This window comes from Ochotona princeps, chromosome 5 (genome assembly GCF_030435755.1).
Source record: "Ochotona princeps isolate mOchPri1 chromosome 5, mOchPri1.hap1, whole genome shotgun sequence".
Taxonomy (NCBI): domain Eukaryota; kingdom Metazoa; phylum Chordata; class Mammalia; order Lagomorpha; family Ochotonidae; genus Ochotona; species Ochotona princeps.
In genome coordinates, this window is record NC_080836.1 from 94,012,034 (window position 1) to 94,030,927 (window position 18,894).

The window sequence follows — 18,894 nt, forward strand, 5'->3', positions numbered from 1 at the left end:
AAAAATAAAGAGCAAATTTCTAAAACCTACATCATTCAGATGACTAACTTCTCTTCTTGGCACTTGACTAAACCCATAAGTTTATGCTGGCAAATAAAATAAGTGCTGCGAGTTGATTCAGTAAATAAAACTGCAGAGAAATCAGCCTCAACTACTCTTTAAATCTCTGACCGTATTATAAGGAGATGGTGACAGATACTTTTTTTTTTTACTCAAACTATAAGATACATTTTGTGATTGTGTTTCAAAAGTCATTGGGCCACTTGCAAATAATCAAACCATAATGACAATTTCATATTTTCATTTTTTTACATTTGTTTATTCACCCATTTCAATGATCACATGTGGACTGAAAACACTCAGTATGACTCTATGTACTGACTCTAGGAACCACAATGGATGCTAAGATGAATACTGTATCAGGAGACAGCCTGAAAGAAGAAGAGATTCTACTACATCAGTTCCATGTACAGTTGTTCTCTGAACAAGAGGACCCATCCTGATGAGGAAAATGAAGAGTTAAAGGCAACCTAAATTCTTCTCATCAAAGGTAAGACGCTAATACAAGGTCTATGGGGATCACATGTATTTGCTTATCTAATCCACACAGCAGCCAGAATAGACTATCTGAATTTTACATGTGAGTAAACCAAGCAGAGAAACTGCCTTAAGTCAAACAGCTAAGAAGTGGGACAGCATTTTCTCCCTAAGCAATACTATGTCCTGAAATGTGAGACAAAATACCACGAGAAAGTATCAACAACATCGATTAATGCAATCGAAATCCTTCTGGAATTACAAAAGAAGAAATAATAATGCTCAAAGAGGGCCTTGCAAAGTGGGTAAAAAAAAAAGTGACAAGCAACAACATTTTGTGTAGTATTAACTCTACGAACTGTGAAAGAATACTGAAGACACAAGCACAAGAGCTTTCTCCATGAAAATGCACACGGTTGAAATTACACCTGATTTCAAAGGGAGAAGGAAGACATGATCAGTACACAGGAGCAGGAAGATTTGTAATGTCTCTACAACTGGACATCAGTGAAGGGGAGAGGCAGCCTTATAAGAGGGACCCTGCTATATTCAAACAGATACTTGGGTTACTCCAGTTCTTAGTACCTGTACATTGTTATAACTTGATTATTCAGATCAACACTTTCTTTCTATTAAAAATAGAATACTCAGCTGTCACTCTTGACTACTTCCAAGGGCAAAATACACAGATATACATGAAATTTGAGATGCGTGGCATCCTGTGAATCCAAGCAGATTCCCAAAGTATCACTCTATTTGCCAGAAGTAAAAAATATTGATGTGCAATTCAGATAATTTGGCCAAAACAATTTAAATAATCAAACACTCCAGTGTGGACCAACTTGCATTTTCCTTTTCATGCTAATGCAAACTGTAAGCAAATGGGAAAATTATCTGTATCAATTCATTCTCTCAGAACAGACCAGGAATACAGCAAAGATGTGGTTTTTCTGCTTGTTTTATTTTATTTCTATTTAATCTGTAAAAACTAAAGAGCAATTCCTGGTGAATTGCAGCAGTCTTAGCAAGGATGAAAGCAGTTATTCCAAGTCCCTCTTTCAGAGGGGAATACTTGTTGAAGTTTCTCTTCCTCAAGACTCCCTCTAGCCTCTCCTTACACACTTCCCATGACAAGGATCTTATAGTTAATCTATAATGTATTGGATGCCCAGGCTTGTGGAAACCTCACTGACACAGGCAACAGAGGAGACAGGAAGCAACTGGAATCCAAGGGAATGAGATCAACAGAAATGGATGTAGGAGCAAACTAATTTGTGTAAAATGCCAGAGAGAGTGAAGTCTTGCTCTGAGACAACACCAAATGCTCAGGATTTGCAGTCAATGGGCAGACAATCGAAGCAGTGGGAGTTCCTAAAAGCACAGATCAGCAGGCCACAGGCAAGCTTCAGATGATTCAAGAAGAGAGTCTATGATGAAACATGGCGTACAGCAGCCGAGGGGAAGGGCACAGCAAGATCTCATTCACGACGGACCCTAGGGTTGAGGCCCAAGGTGCTGGCTCCAGTGGGGGAACTGGAATGTTGAGCCAGCAAGAAGACAGGAGTTGTAGCTTTTAGGCCAATAAAGTGTGTGGGAAGCTGTAACTCCACAGGCATGTGAATGCCAATACCCATCCCAAGCAAAACAGAAACGTAATCTACAGCAGTGAAATGAATTTCCCACTCAGCAAACAGATGATTCCACATTTTCCATAAGTTGTATTTATTTAGCTATTTGAAAGGCAGAGTAACTGCAGTAGGGAGGGGAGGGGGGCAAAAATAGAGAAATCTTCCATCTACTGGTTCACTTCCCAAATTTCTGTTTAAGAACCACCAGGGTTTGGTCAGGCCAATGTTTCCAACACACAACCCCATCTGAGTCACCCATGTGGGTGGTAGGAACTCAAATACTTGGCACATCGTCTGCTACCCCCAGGCATATCAGTAGGAAACTGGATGGCAGCAGCGGCAGACCCAGTCCCAGGCACTCAATTATCAGGTTTGGACACCACAAGCCCCAGCTTGACTGCTGGTACCTACAGTGCTTGCCCTAGATGATTCTGAAGTTGCCAAGAAATCACTTTCCCTGGCCTATGCAGTAGGGGAAAGGAAATGCCAGGCAGGGTAAAACCATTCACTAACAGGACATGTACAGCAAGAAGACAGGGTTTGCAGATCAACAGGTGACCAAACAAGACCTGGTATTTACTTCAGCTGTGCCAGTGTGTTTCTTCCTCCACAATTTCCCAAGCTTCTATTGTGAACAGTGTTATTCTTATAAATAAAATGTGTTAGTTCAAGAAGAAAAAAATCGAGTGCTGTGTTTCCTATTGCTAAGAGAAGATTTAAGGAAAATGGAATAAATATCTTAGGATAAAGCAAAGACACTGGCAATTTCACCTTCCTTGGAAACACTTTCAGTATCCTTCAGGACATGACTAGCATATGTATATCAGCAGTTTTTTGTCTGTTTATTTTCAGATTCATTATTTCAATTTTATAAATGTCAGGGAGATGGTGAAAGGGAGATACAAAATTCTTGCATCTGCTGGTTCCTTCCCTAAATGCCACAGAGTTAGGGCAGATTGAAGCCGGCAGCTGGACACTCAGTCCTGGTGATGAGTGCCTAAGCCATCACCTGCTGCCTTCTGGGGTGTGCTTTAGAAGGAATGTGAATTGGAAGCAGGGCCAGGGCTTGGACAGCAAACTCTGATACGAAATCCAGGTGTCCCAAGCAGCAGCCTAACCACTGAACCAATCACCTGCTCCATGCAGGAGTCTTTCACTAAGGGAAAGGAAAAAGGTACAAAGAGAATAGCAAAGAAGGTAAAGCATTTTGCATATTTTCTCCACACAACTAAAAGCAGGACATGAAAGAATTTTACTTTATATTAAGAAAAAGGTCAAAAATTTAACTGAATAATTAGTAATTGGAGCCAGAAATACACGGAACAATAGTTCAAGCAATTAATTTTCAGGTCACAGCTATCTATGCATTTAACTCATAAATAGGGAGAATTAACCACCTCCGCAAGGATTTGAACTCCTGGTTTCTGTATGTGTAGGTATTTTAATCTTTATGCCTAGTCCATGAAGTCATTTTCCTTTCCACTTGGTGAACCCCTGAAGGCATTCTGTAAAACCGTAAAACAACAGTGTCTGAGTGATTACGTCAAAATAATCACTCTCATCAAGCTCACTCTAACAATGGCCTTTTGAAAGACAGCTTCTCTCTGGGCTGCAGGAGTCCTGATGTTTCGAAAACTGTGGGAGGGGAAATTTATAGTAGAAATAGAGGCAATAATTTGCACAAGATGCATAAACATAAAATATGTAATTCTTAATATTAAAGAATAGTTGCTAACAGCTGTCACAGGTAGCCAAAGAGCTTTCATCTGTGTAAAAGCAAACTTAAATATTAATTGATTATTTACAATGAAAATGAAGGCATTGTTGGAAAAATGAGAAAGTAACTCCTCAAAGGAAGTTTTTCTAATGCAAGTACTCATGAGAAAATCTGCCTTACTTTGCGGTTTGTTTCACCAATAGGCACTGAGTAGAAACTAAACAGGTCTTGTATCCTGCCCACCTCCACCCAATCACAAACGATGAGCTGTAAAAATTAATTCTTCCTCTAGCATTAACCAGAAAGAAATAGAATCCATGCTCCATTGGACCAAGCTGACAACTTAGAAGTTATTCAAGAGTAACTTTCATATAGACCCTAAACCCTATTGTTCACATTTCCAATAATAGATTTTCCTCCAAAAATCACATACTATGTAAAATTCCCTTCCCATACACTTAAAATTTATCTGCTTATTGACAAGATTCTACTTTTTATTTTAAGATTTATTTATTTTTAAATGGCAAATCTACAGAGAAACAGAGAGAAAGATCTTCCATCTGCTGTTTCACTCCCAAGTGGTCACAACCTCTGAAGTTCAGCCAGTCAAGACAAGAATGCAGCTCTCCCTCGTGGGTGCATGGTCCCAAGAATTTGGGTCATCTTCTACTATTTTCCCAAGCCACAAGCAGGGAGCTAGATGGGAAGTGAAGCATCCAGGACATGAACTGGCATCCATATGGGATCCTACTGTGTGCAAGGTGAGGATTTAGCCACTAGGTTACCATGCCAGGCCTCAAGATTCTACTCTGGAGAATCATGTTATGTCTACCTCCCCATTTTCTGAGCGCATTAGATGCTTAAGAAGTCTGTTATTCAAAACTCTTTAATTTTCCCAAAAGTTCTCTTCACATCTCAAAATGTTTAATATAGACACAAAAAGACTAGATATAACCAGGCATTCAAGTCTGACGTGGCGTAGGGAAAGGAATAGCATCCTAAAACACCAAAAAATGTGATAAAAGAATTCGGGATTTGATCTCAATTCAGAAGACTTAACCATTGAGTAAATTTGGACACATGGGATTGAATTCCTGTAGTGATTTGAATATTTGTCCCCTTCAACTGAAGAACTTAGTCACCAATGCCCTATATTAATGGAATTGAGGTTGAAAAACTGATCCAATTGCAGTGTTTAGGGGCAAAACCTTTAGCAAGTGATTAGATCATTAATGTGATTAGTGTGGAACCCGTGATTGGATCAGGATGTTTTGTGAGACATGCAGACACAGTACCACACTCATCCTCCCTGCCTCTTGCCACATGGTGTGTGGGGCTACCTCAAGATCATGCCAGCAAGAACATAATCATTAGAAGAAAAATCAGTGAGAACCACCTGATCATGGATTGTGACTCACCAGTATCACTAGCCAAAATAAACATTTTTTTCTTTATACAGTTTGGTGGCTTCAGGCATTCCATTGCAGAAATGAAAAGCTGACTCATCTAACTCCCCATGCTCTCCTTTGAAGATCAGAAAATGGAGACTCAAGATGACGAAATAGGGTAAAGACACATTTAAACGGACGGAGAAACATTTAATCAGGATGAAGCAGAGAGGACACATTCCAGGAAATAGGAGCGGACAGAAAAACAGCAGAGGGGTACCTGGAGACTGGTAGACACAGGAAAGCAGCGGACACAATGGTGTGGGGTTGCAGTAACTGATACCCCAGGGGCACTGAGCTAACAGCAATCTGAACTCCACCAGCAGCCAGAACTCCACCAGAAACCAGCTGGGAAGGGACTTTCACTGGGAGCTTGGAAGCTGAACCCAGACAAAGAACTGTCCGTTCTGCTGGTCCTTTTGCTTTGACCAGGAGCAGAGACAGAGCAGCAGATCCCAGATGGACAGTGTGAGAACAGGGTGGATTTCATAGCCCAGTCAGCACCCTCAAGCTGAATTGGGCGCCATTTTGCCTAAGGAGACAAAGACAAGGGAAAGGAATGAGTATACACTGAGCTGTGAGTGAACTCATTTCTGACTCAGTGAACTGCATCAACGTGGCATTCTACAGGTTCCACCCAAGGCAGGTCTGGGTAGCCCTCAGACCTCATGGCCAGCAGATCAAGAACTCTGGTAGTGGTACATCAGGTGCCATTTTGTACACTGTGGCAAAAGCTTTAGGACTGCAGGGGACAACAGTGAACTGTGCATGTGCTGAGCTTGCAAGAACTCACTGAGTTTTAAGGATTGCACTGGTCCCATAGGAAAATAATACTGATTTTGGCATCGTACGGGTCAAAATAGGTCCGTGTGGCACCCAGACCTAATGACCAACAGGTTCCGGTAAGATCAGCACCACCAACAACCTAGCTATATAGGACACCTGGTGTCTCCCTAATCCTGGGACCTGCTCCAACCGGAAGTGGCAGAAAGGTTGTACAGACAATAGTGCAGTCTCAGAAGGTATCACAGGAGGTGGAGAGTGGTGAGCCAGGATCTGGGGCTGTGGAGACCATGGTGGAAATCTAACATAAGAACCCAGACCTGGAACTCGCTGGAGGGAGTGGCACAATTGTCTGCAAGCAAAGAGTTGTATACCAACTGCAATAAGTAAAATCGCACTATAGACCTGTGGGTGACACAGCTTAGAAACCTGCCCCAAGGAGAAGACTCTGGTAACCAAAAGTACAATGATCAAGAGCAAAAGAAGAGACAGAGCCACACTGAATATTACTGAAAACTCCTCTGCAAAGGAGCAAAACCCTATGCCAATCTCAGAGTTAACTGAGGAAGACATCGAGAAGATGGGGCACACAGAATTCATAAAATTCATTTTAAAGCTTCTAATCAACAATGAGAAGCACATACAAGAGTTCAAAGAATTTAAGGAATATCTTACACAAGCAATAGGAGCAATAAAGCAAATCAAGGCTGATATATCAGAAAGTAAGAACACAGTAGAGTAAATTAAAAGTACAATTAAAATTAAAATAGAACGAAGCAAGCAGAGGAAAGAATCTCAGAATTGGAAGATATTTCCTGTCATCAGGGGGAAGCAAACAAAAAGCTGGAAGCAGAGCTGGATCAGGTCAAAAAAGTATTCAAGAATTGAAAGACACTGTTAAGAGGCCTAATAGAAGAACTATGCGAGTCCCAGAAGGTGCAGAAAGAGAAACTGGTTTTACAAATATATTTAATGAAATAATAAAGGAAAATTGCCCTAATCTAGACAAAAAATTGAGAAACAAAATCCAGGAGGGACACAGCACTCCCAACAGGCTTGACTAAAGGAGATCTTCACCAAGACACATGATCATCAAGCTCTCTTCAATTGAACATAAGGAACAAATCCTTAAATGTGCACGTGAAAAAAATCAATTGAAATATAAAGGAAAGCCAATTAAACTCACATGAGACTTCTCACAGGAAACTACAGGCAAGAAGAAAATGGAGTGACATATTCCAGATTCTAAAAGAAAAAAATTATCAGCCTAGAATAATACATCCAGCAAAGCTTTCTTTGGTGTTTGAAAATGAAATAAAATTCTTCCACAGTAAAGAAGTTAAAAGAATTTGCCTCTTCCAAACCTGCCTTACAAATGATACTTCAAGATGTTCTCTTGACAGAGAAGAGGAATAGCACCTACCAAAACCAAAGGTAAATATGAAGAACATTGCAGTAAAACAACAACAGAAGACTAAACCAATGAACAACCCATTCCTAAAATGACAGGGCCAAAATACCACCCATACATATTAACCCTGAATGTAAATGCCTTAAGCTCAATTAAACATCATAAATTAGCAGTCTGGATTAAAAAATAAAACTCATCTACTTGTTGCCTAGAAGAGACACATTTCACCAACAAAAATCAGTGGAAACTATATCGCATGGGTTTTGATTTTTCTGTTAGTTTCATCTCTTCAAAACACTTTCTTCTGATTAAATTTTTCAATGACTCATAGATCATACAGTAGCATCATTTTCTTCAAGAAGGTTCTTGATTTTCATTTCTTCAGCTACACGTTAGTCATTTAGTAGCATGTTATTTCACTTCATGGGGTTGTTGATTGCTTTTTTTCTCCCTGATATGATTTGGTTTTGTGGCTTTTCATTTAAGGGGATGTACAGTAGCTGTGGAATGGAGATTGTCACATCTAGTAACATGTTATTTAACTTCATGGCATTGTAAATTTCTATTTTTCTTTCTTTTATTGATTTTGTGTTATGACTTTTCATTTGAGGGATGTACAGTAGCTGTGAAATGGAGATTAACATACCCAATGTGAGGATACAATGTAGTATGCATTTCTACTTCCAGACAAAGATGAATTTACAATGAAACTGTTTACTATATCTTGACAATAGCAGGCTGGACTCTGCCATTTTCCAGGCCCTCAATGATGGACATATAACTGTGCCTGAAGAACTATACTTTACTAGTGATATAGAGGAACTAGGTGGGAGGGATTGGGTCTGGGATAAGGGAAATATCAGGAACCTATGGAACTGTACCATAAAATAATAATAATAAATAAAAAATCTTTAAAAAGAAACAAACAAACAAAAAGAAATGACAATTTGCCTTGTCTTCCACCTTCTTTTATGGGCTCATCCTAACTTAAACACTACTAAAACAGGCAGGACTAACAAAAAAATCCATACTTACAACATCCATCATTTTTTACTTGACATATGCTGGACTTACCTAAAGTTTAGTTTCCCCACGTGTAAGTGGGAAAAGCATAAATGACTCAGTAAGACCCTTCCAGATGGAATAAGCTCCAAATCTGGGAAAAGAGATGATTCCCTTGTCTGGGCCACACACTAACTGGAAGGGGCGTTACCTCTGCTTCATCAGTCTGAACTCAAGCTATCCCATTTTGCCACAAGGTTGACAGGATAGGACAAATAAACAAGATGCTCTCATTGTTTACAACACCATAAAGGAACCTTCTAGAAGAAATATTCAGCCTGGATAAGAACATTACATTTCATATGTAAACATTTGTGTATAGAAAATGAGCTTCCTGGAGCCAGTGTGATGGCTCAACTAGCCAATCCTTCGCATGCATGCACCTGTATCTCATACGGGCACCAGTTCCTGTCCCAGGTGCTCCATTTCCCATCCAGCTCATTGCTAGTGGCTTGGGAAAGCACCGGGGTATGGCCCAACACCTTGAGCCTGTGCACCCACATGGGAATCCCAGAAGAAACTACTGGCTCCTGGATTTGAATCAGTTCTGGCCAATGCTGTCACTTGGGGCGTGAACCAGTGAAAAGAAGATCTTTCTCTGTCTCTCCTTTTTTCTATAAATCTGTCCTTCCAAAATAAGTAAATATTAAAAAGAAAAAAATAAAATTAGCCTACCATGTTAAAATATTGCATTGTGATCTCCTTTATCAATTACTGTCGTGTTGTATGACAGAAAATCTAGGCCTAAATTAAAGGGGAGGGGGGATAAAGGGAGAATTTTTGTGACTGACCTAACAATTTAGAACACAATTGGCTTTAAAAGCTAAAAGATGAAACATTTTCAGTGAAACCACAAGGTAGCAATACAGCAAGTGGAAGGCAGGAAAAAAATGTGAACACTGGAAGAAGGCACCTGACATACCCCCTTCCTCAGACATCACCTCACTGTCTTGTTTCTCCCATTACATAAATGAGCCTCCCAAATGATTTAATAGCCATAGTTTTCTGTACACACTTGCAAATAAGCAATGTCACTGAACCCACTTAAAATCACATACCCAGCATTCAGATATTAAGTTTACTCTTTTTTTAGATTGATTTTCCTTCTAAATACCCTTGAATTTATTGCAAAAGCAATTTAGAAATTAAAAGGTTCTTATTTGTATAGGCTATAGTCTTGCTACCATGAGATGACACTCTACTTTTGTGTAGTCTGTGCTTGCCATGTATAATTCTTCACTTGTCAAGTTGAAGGAACAACAATCATCTCTTCTTTTCTTCTAAGACACAGCATCAAGAATAGTTTTCTCAATAAGACTTTTGCACCAAGTATCTGACTTTAGCCATGCAAACTCAGATTTTGCTCTTGGCAAGGCCATTTACAATAATGCCAAGGCCACTCATTGCTGGATAAGTATTTGACAAATGTTGGAGTAAAGATAGCACATAGTTACTATAAATTTATCACTCAAGCCTTCCGATCTTATAACAGAAAAATACAAGGCAAATCCTATATTGTTAAAAACTTACGCAGAGGCTTCTTTCTACTAGTTTTTAATCTTGAGAAAAGTAGAACAAAGAGTTGGGAAAACTAGAGCCAGTCTATCTGGTCTCAAATCATATTTCAGAGTCTATATGTCCTTAGGCTTTCCCATCTCTAAAATGGGATAATAACACCTGATTTCAAAAGCTGTTTCAAGACTGAATAAATGAAAACTCATACAGCACTCGGTTGAAGGTCATTACTAAAAGTACATTTTATGAAATGATAGCAATTTCTTCCAAAAGAAATTCTCTTATCACTTTCAATCTATGTGTACTGAGGAAATACAAATATGGATTTGGCAATGCTAGGATACACAATGTTCTTCATCTTTTCCATGCCACAAGATCCTATACCGTGATACCTACTGTAGGAAATATGAAATATTTAAAACAAGTATACTCCAAACTCCACTATCTTAGTTCTTGGTTTGGAAATGTGAGAGGCGGATATGCCTGTCACAATGACTAGAGAGGACCCCTCCATGCCTTGGCCCAGGGTATATATGCCCACAGTACACTGGGTAGACTTGTAATGCCTGGTACAATATTGTGCCCTAAAATGCCAAAAGGCCACTTCTGAGAAACACAAGGCCTCTGGTCAATTACCGCAGGGATATTGTTAGATGTCCTGGGGCCAGCCAGCCAGTGAGCACACACTCAAAAACAGGAGCTCACTGTTCAAAAACCAGCATGCTTCACTCAAGTGATTCAAAATTTTTGACAATTTTTACTGAAACTGAGGCAGTATCTATAGTTAAGCTTTCATTCTGCCCACTGTGGTCTACAGAATAATTCATTTATGTCATGAGAAAAGGAAATCTGCCAATCTTCAATACCAATATAAAATATTTATAAATGAATATGTCAAAGTTGCTCTTCTAAGGAACAGCAGACGTTTCCACAAATAGTGGTCTCATTTCTCACCATAGTACAGAGGAACTGCACCCACATTGACTCAGCAGCCCTGCATTGCAAAGTGGCTTTCCACAATGGGATATCAAATATTTTCTCATTAACAGCCAGGCTCCTGATTAATAAGTAGCTGAACCATACCCAAGAACCAACTCTGGGCTCAATCATCCCATGACCTCTAACTACCATGCCTAAGATCCACACAACTATGAATGCCAGCCAAAAGGCACCGCGGCTTCTCACGAGAGAGGAAATGGAGCCTAAGAACAGTCCAAATCACAAAGAACACTATTTATTCTTATGTGTTTGAAAATCTATTTCTGTGATCTTAAAATTAACAGATCAGTGCCCTAGGACTAGTTTTGCTGTAGTTTTTTTTTTTTTCTCCAAAGTCTATCACATAGAAAATTTCTCAATCCAAAGAATAAATCCAAGCAGCATTCAAACTTGCAGAAGAATGATAGTTGTCCATATTTAACAGATAAAGTGCACTTAATTCTCTGTGATGTTAATTTAAAACATGGAAAACTATCTTAAGTTTATGAATTGACCATAGTATTAAAACTTATTGAGAAATAAATAGAGGAAATGAGGAGAAATTTCTGGAAAGAGAGAAATATGAATATTTACTAAAATTATTTAAATAAAACTTTTCAATAATATTAGAAAATTATCTTCATTTATTAAATGTTTAATATGAGAGGTCATCAAAAAGTGTATAGAAAATCCATATTATATAAAAATTACCATAGGTTAGAATGTTTTGGTATCAACATAAATTTGTTTTTGAACTTGTGAAATACTCTTGTAGATACCATATTCTAGGTGCAACATTCATGAGTTGTCTGATTTGATCAGCATACCAAGGGGTGTTATCATTACCATGTTGTATAAGAGGGAACCACAACAACTAAAGTAGTGTTGGCACACTAAAGTAGTCAATGGCATGCACACTTGGTGTAACTCAATCTATAGCAACATTGTGAGGAACAGGGCTAAGATTAAAACCCGGTTCTTGGGTCTGGCACAGTGGCATCTTATGCTAACCATCAGCCTGAAGTCCAAGTCCCAGTCTCAGTCCCAGTCACAGCTGCTCCACTTCTGATCCAGCTTCCTGCTAATGTGATGCACTGACACGGGGGACTTGGACGAACCTCCTGGATCCTGACTTCGGGTGGCTTCAGCTCTGGCCATTACAAACATTCTGGGAGTGACCAATAGATAGAAAATCCATCTTTCTGTCTCCTCCTGTCTCTATCTCTTTGAAACTCTTTCAAGTCATATTAAGTCAATGTTTTATTAACAACATAACACAATTTTTGTTCATTTCTTTTTCTGAGGTTCTGGTTCATGAACATCAGTTGTAACTAACACATCAAATGACTATTTCACAAAATGCACTGTCACCTAAACATTTTTTCTTCCCTCATGTATTCGGAGATTATGGTTGATGATGAGAGAGCACAAGTATTGAGGAGCTGTTGTGGCACAGTAAGTTAAGTCTCAGCTTGCTACACTGGCATCCCCCATTCTGACTGGCAGCTCCACTTCTGATTCAGCTCCTTGCTAATGTGCCTAGGAAAACAGTGGCAGTTGACCAAAGTACTTGTGACAAAAGTGTTGCCACCCATGCATGAGACCCAGATGGAGTTCCCAGGCTTTAGGCTTCCATCTGTTCCAGCTGTTGCAATCATTTTGGGAGTGAAGCAACAGATGGATTATCTCTAACTCGTTATCTCTCTTTATGTAACACTGCCTTGCACATAAAGAAACACATATTTTTGTAAAGAAGAAGAAATACATACTAGATTTCAAATGCAACAAATGAAAAAAAGATGTCATTTAACCAAAGCAATGCTTGAAATAAGGTAACAAGGAAAGGGCACAATGACTCAACTGGCTAAATCTCCACCTCCAGGAGTGGTATCCCATATATAAATCAGTTTATGTCCCCACTGCTACACTCCCATCCAGATCCCTGCTTGTGACCTGGAAAAGCAGTAGAGGATCACTTAAGACTTTGGGACCTACAGCTATGTAGGAGACCAAGAAGAAGCTCCCAGATCCTGGCTTTGGATTGGCTCAACCCCAGCCATTGCAGAGTGAACCAGTGGATGGAAGATCTTTCTCTGTGTCTCTCCTTCTTTCTGTAAATCTGCCTTTTCAACAAAAAGATAAATAAATCCTCAAAAAAGAGAATTTTTAAAAAGAAAATTAATAAAATTCAATATTCATTCTTTCCAATAAATAATTTAAAAATGATACTAGTATAGTAATAAGAAAAAAGACCTCATAGTTCAATCATGCTCACAAAATTTGGTACACAACTAGGATGGTCATGGTGTTTACTACTAATCTAGAAATTCTGGCTAATGCTTAACAAGACTTTATAGAAACAAAACCTGCATAACTGCTTGAAATCAAAATTATTTGCTAATTAACTGAAAACTTAGTAGTATTAGTGAGATAATTCAACAAAAGATTGGATGTGCAACAATCATACAAAAAGCAATAGCTTTCCTGTCAATCGATAACCAGCTAGAAAATATAATGGAAAGTACTAGAAAAAGACAATAATTTTTTTTTTTGTTTTTCAATCAGTGTCTATAATAGAAGTCACCTTGATAGGGGGAATTCTTTTTTACTATATTTATTTTCTAAGGTTGCAATGACTGTCATAATTCAATAAAATAAGATATCGCTTCTCCTCTATGAAAGCCTTTAGGTATCCCAAGGAGAAAGAAAGACCTAAGAACATTTTTTTTTAAATGTTTTAATGCAATCACTGAAGTCACACTCCAGGACTCTTTGGCATACCCAGTAATCATTTAAAAATTACATACTTAAAGAACATTTTATGAAAGAACATTCCAGAATTTTTCATGAAAGTCAGAATAAATTCGGTAGTTGAGATTATTTCAGTGGGGCACAATAGCAATTTCTGCTCTAAGGAAGATAACTTCTTCCAAAGTACACAAAGCCACTTAAGATTATCCAATCTGTTTTGAACCTTTATAAAATGCTTCGCTTCTCATTCATGCAATTATAGCATCCTCTTTTCCCCCTCAACATTAAATACTTTCTTTTCTTATAAAAACACCACACGCACTCACATTGTTTTACTTTAGTCCCCCTGCATCAGTAGTTATTATAAATTCTAGGACGAAGAGAGGCAGTTCCTCCCTTTTCAAGAAAGTCGGTTAACAGGAAATGTGAGTTTCAAATATTACTTTCAACTGTACCTCTTTTCCAGCACTTCATAAAAGAACACAGAGTAATGAAATCTCAATTTCTTCCATTAGTTAATTAGCACCTTTGCATCTCAAGAACTGGAAGCATTAGATAGTTAATTACCTATAACTGTTCTAAAAAAAAAATAAGTTATCACTTATATATTTTTTTCTTATGCACAAGTTTATGCAACCCTTTAAAATGTCATCCAACAAATTAAATATTCTCTAAGCACAGGCTAAACGCTACAAAATGGAGTGCTCTAACAGCTAAAGGTGAGTTCAGGCAACTAGTGCCCTCACATTGATCTCTTATTTCTCCCAACACTTTTCTTCTAATCCTCTCCATAATTACATGAACTGCTAGAGCTTTCCCGAAGCTGTCAATTCCTCTTGCATCCATTTTCAAATGGCCAGCAAAAACGTGGTGTGGGCACTAGATCAAGCTGTCAGCGTTCCCCTCTTGGCTATCGACAGTCCTCTTGGCACATCTGTCAAGGGCCTCCTAGGGTACTTCAAAACCCTTCTCCCTTGGAAGACAGCAAGGAAGGTAGAGAAGCCAGAAAGATATTGATCCATTCTTTTAACATGCTAATTTGCCTGAGGCGGCTTCAGTCATTGCCAAGCTGGACACTTCAAAAGAACACTGTTTTTCAATGTGGAGATGTCTTTTTCAAACACTTAAATCAGAAAACAAATGAATCCACGCCTCAAGTTCATAGTGCAATGTGCAAGGTTGGCCAAACAGAAACGCTGTAGTTACTATACATAAGGGTTGCCTAAAATTAATTAACAGTAGCAAGAAACTGGAAGGTTGGAAACAAATTTTAAACTTCCAAGACTGTGTGTGCATGATAAGCAATTAAGTAGCCTATTGAATTATATTAATCTGTGGGAGAAAAGCTAAAGCTGATATAATTAAGCTGATGCAAAACATTAATAACATTGATCTTGATGAATGCTTGGGCATAAATGATGAAAATAGAAAACAAAACTGGCTGTTCATTTAACTGCTCTTCTAACTGGCAGCAACCAGAAAGGTTAGACCATCAGAGGGAAAACAGCGATCGGGGAATTACATAATTAAAGCATCTTTGTTTACTGCCTTTGTTATCCGTTTATTATTTCATCATACAGAACAGATAAGACTCTAAGACATAATTAAGTGTCAAAAGATTGCAAAGGATTAGCATATTCCGTTTGTAAAATTAATTCATCAAAAAACAGTCATTTGGTCGTCTATTTTAGGTCATGTGTTTCTGGGGATATGCTGTTGCTTGTGAACGATAATTAAAGGGAGAAGTCACATAAAAGACGCAGACTTGGTCCTGACGAAGACTCACTGTGGAAGCGATCGCTTGGAACCTTGAAGTCTCAGATCAGGGAATTTCGTAAGGACAAAAGCCGAAGAGAAAAGCATTCCTAACTCAGCTGTGTCCTAACTGATCATGAGGTTGGGCCATATCTACCTGCCATGGTATTATGGGAGTATTATGGGTATTCTGTTAACCTCTGGCCCCTGGGAGCTGAGGAAGACAAAGGCCCAATCTGGGGCCCTGGGAGCACACAGCCAAATGTCAAGCAGCAGGGAAGCGATTGTGAAGGAAACACTTGGCTTGGATGCGGCCAGCTTCACTGGGGCAAACCGCTATTCAGAGAAACAATCCATGAAGAGATAACGCCATAAAGTAGGAACAAAATCGAACCTTTTCGCCTTGCTTCTAAATTGTTAGTTTTATGGGACTTCATGCTGAACAGTATGAAAAAAAAATCCAATTTGCTTTGAAGCGCATTAGTCTGTAGAACATCCTAATTATTGTTTACATTGCCATTTGCCTTCTATTAAGAATTGAATAATTACCCAGCACTTCATAGTTTAAAAATACAAGCAAACAGGATTATCTGGGTAATTAAGAAACTGCATCACATCTTTGTACTGGTGCAGAAAAGATTGGTATAAGTAAGGTAAATGATAATTATCAATCAACTTACTTCAAATGGTATTCAAGAGATTTTCAGCAATTTGAGATCTGTAACTTATTAGGAAGAGGTTAGTAAGATCAACTCTGAGAAGTGTGGATCTATTTCAACCCATCATTCCAAACAAGAGCCAGATACGCAGCTGAATTTTCTCATTCCCTAATGATACCAGAGAACAGGCCAAGCACACAGCATTCTGTTGCTCTTTAATCCCAATAATCCACTCCAAATGGACTCTGAGCAGCATCATCCTACTTCGTCAGGCCATGTGGAGCTAAACCAAAATTCTTCCACATTTTAACATTTAACTCATCTTGCCTCCACATAATAATACTGCAACGTCTGTTTATACCCACTTTCTGCCCTGTGAAATTAGTTCGAATTTAAGATTAATTGAACTTCAAAAAACATTTCATGCAAAATCCTCTTCTTCAGGTTTATAGATTGCATGTGGCCATGGGCTTCTTGAAAATAGTGCTGTATTCAGACTAAGAGTGAATCTCATTGGTTAAGATGTGCAATCTCTGCTTGCATTGCCACTTTAGAAGAAGAAATAAAGCAAAGGCTAAGGAAATTTGGAGAAATGGAAGGCAGAAGGAGAGACAGTAATTCCAAACACATGTATGTGGGAAGCCAAATACACCTTTCACAGAATATAAGGAGATGTAAGTGAAACTCCAATGTTTTAATGGTGATTCGAGATAGGGAGATTCAGTATTCACTCATGAATGTGGAAACAGGGATGAAAATACCAAAGCTAATCTGTGTATTATACACTTTCAATATCCATTTGTGAAGGCCTAGCTTCAGAACTTCCTGAGCTCTGGCAATTCTCTTTGAAGAATTTTATCGTTTTACCTTACAACTTGGAAAGTCCTTTGCTGGGACCTTTCTAAACATCTCTGGCATAACCCAAATGGTGAGATCACTCCCTCCTCAGCAAGAACAGCGAGACTCCAACTGAAGCTGTCACCACACAGATCCGCACAAGATTTACCAAGGCTAGACTCCTTTTCCAAAGGCCAAAATGAAGTGAGCAGTAGAGACCTTGCTTATTTTGCATGGAGCAAGGGGCCACAGAGCGATGACCAGTCACACTGGGGCAGTAACAAGTGTGGGGGGGAGGCAGGACTGCACAAAACCAGCCCTGTACAAATAGTGAACGCTTTGCCTTCCACTCCAGATCTTTGGAAGCATTCAAATCAAAACCGAATTAATTTGCATGGTGTCTAAATCATTGAGTTCTGCATAAACAGAAGGAGATTTTGGCTGGAGTTTCCAAAGGACCCCCTCATCGCCTTTGTGAATGGGGGAAATGGGTGTGCTGTTTTGCATGAGGGTACATACAGAATATGCAAATGAAGAATCTGCTGCCTGGAAAAGCAATGCTGGGCAGACAGCTGAGGACCCGCATTCACCCAGAAAACACTTGGGGTCTCCAAAGGGAGCTGTAAGTGGTATACCAACATGTTTGTTTCCCATGAAGGAGAAATAGACTCTGAATATTCATAGAATGTCCATTTAGTCATGGGACTATTAATTACTCTCTAGATCAGGGAACCAAGTGACCTCACCTGTTCTGCTCTCTGGAACAGCTCAGAGGGATACAATGAGAAAGGTTTTATGCTCCAAGTGAAAAAGATACAGTCTCTTCCAGTCTAGGGGACAGCTGAGGCCTTCTTTAATCATTCCTTCTCACAAGTACAATAAAACTGAAAGGCACTGAGCCATGTTATTGGACACAGATAACCAGTTTTTAGAAAGCCAAGTGCTATAAATTGCTGCCTAATTTTACAGAAACGTCTGAAAGGCTGAATAAACAAAATGCCATTCTTCTTAACTATCTAAATCTTGCAAACTATGGAAATAGTTTTTAGAGTTTTCTTATTTCAATGTGTATTTTAAAGCATTTAAACTACCTGGAAAAGACTATACCAGGAAAACTAAAATGCTGATTGATGGATGGACATGGTGATTCTCAAACTAACCCCTTTCTACTCTTAAAAATGATTGAGGATGCAAAGTGCTATTGTTTATAAAGAGTACTAGCTATTGATATTCACCACAAGCAATTGAAATTGATCAATTCTTTTTTCTTTTAATTCATCTGAAAGCAACAAAAATAAATCCATTACAAGTTTACATGAATAACACAATTTATTGAAATAACTGTATTGTTAAAATGGGTAGAAAGAGTGGCATTTACTTTCTTATTGCATAACTCTGTAATGTCTGGCTTGACAATGAACTCCAGGATTGTCATATTTGTTTGATCAACTTAATGTGCAATTATACATTGTATACCACACACTTCTAAGAGAATGAGAGCAAAAATAAATAACACCTCAGTGTTATTAAGAAAGTTTGGAGCTTTAGAATGTATTTTGAAAACCTGTGCTCTTGAATAGTGACTTGGGGAACAAAGATCAATATAGGTGAACCAATCACCCCCTTTTCTGCCCTATATTTGTGTCCACAGAATCTTCATAATTCCAACAGACACACACAGAGAGAGACAGAGGGACAGAGAGAGAGAGATGGAGGGAGGGAGAAAGAGCAAAGTAAGCAAATACAAGCAGTTCACTAAGTGATTACTTTCTTGTTGGACAGCCACCAACCAGTAAATATTGTCAGCATATCT

At 38.8% G+C, this 18,894-nt stretch overlaps 1 protein-coding gene across 2 annotated transcripts in view; it reads right to left on the reverse strand.

Annotated features, from left to right (window-relative positions):
• EPHA4 (EPH receptor A4) overlaps window positions 1-18,894 on the reverse strand; it is a 154,774-nt gene that overhangs the window by 121,287 nt on the left and 14,593 nt on the right. The gene's annotated exons all lie outside the window — the stretch shown is intronic.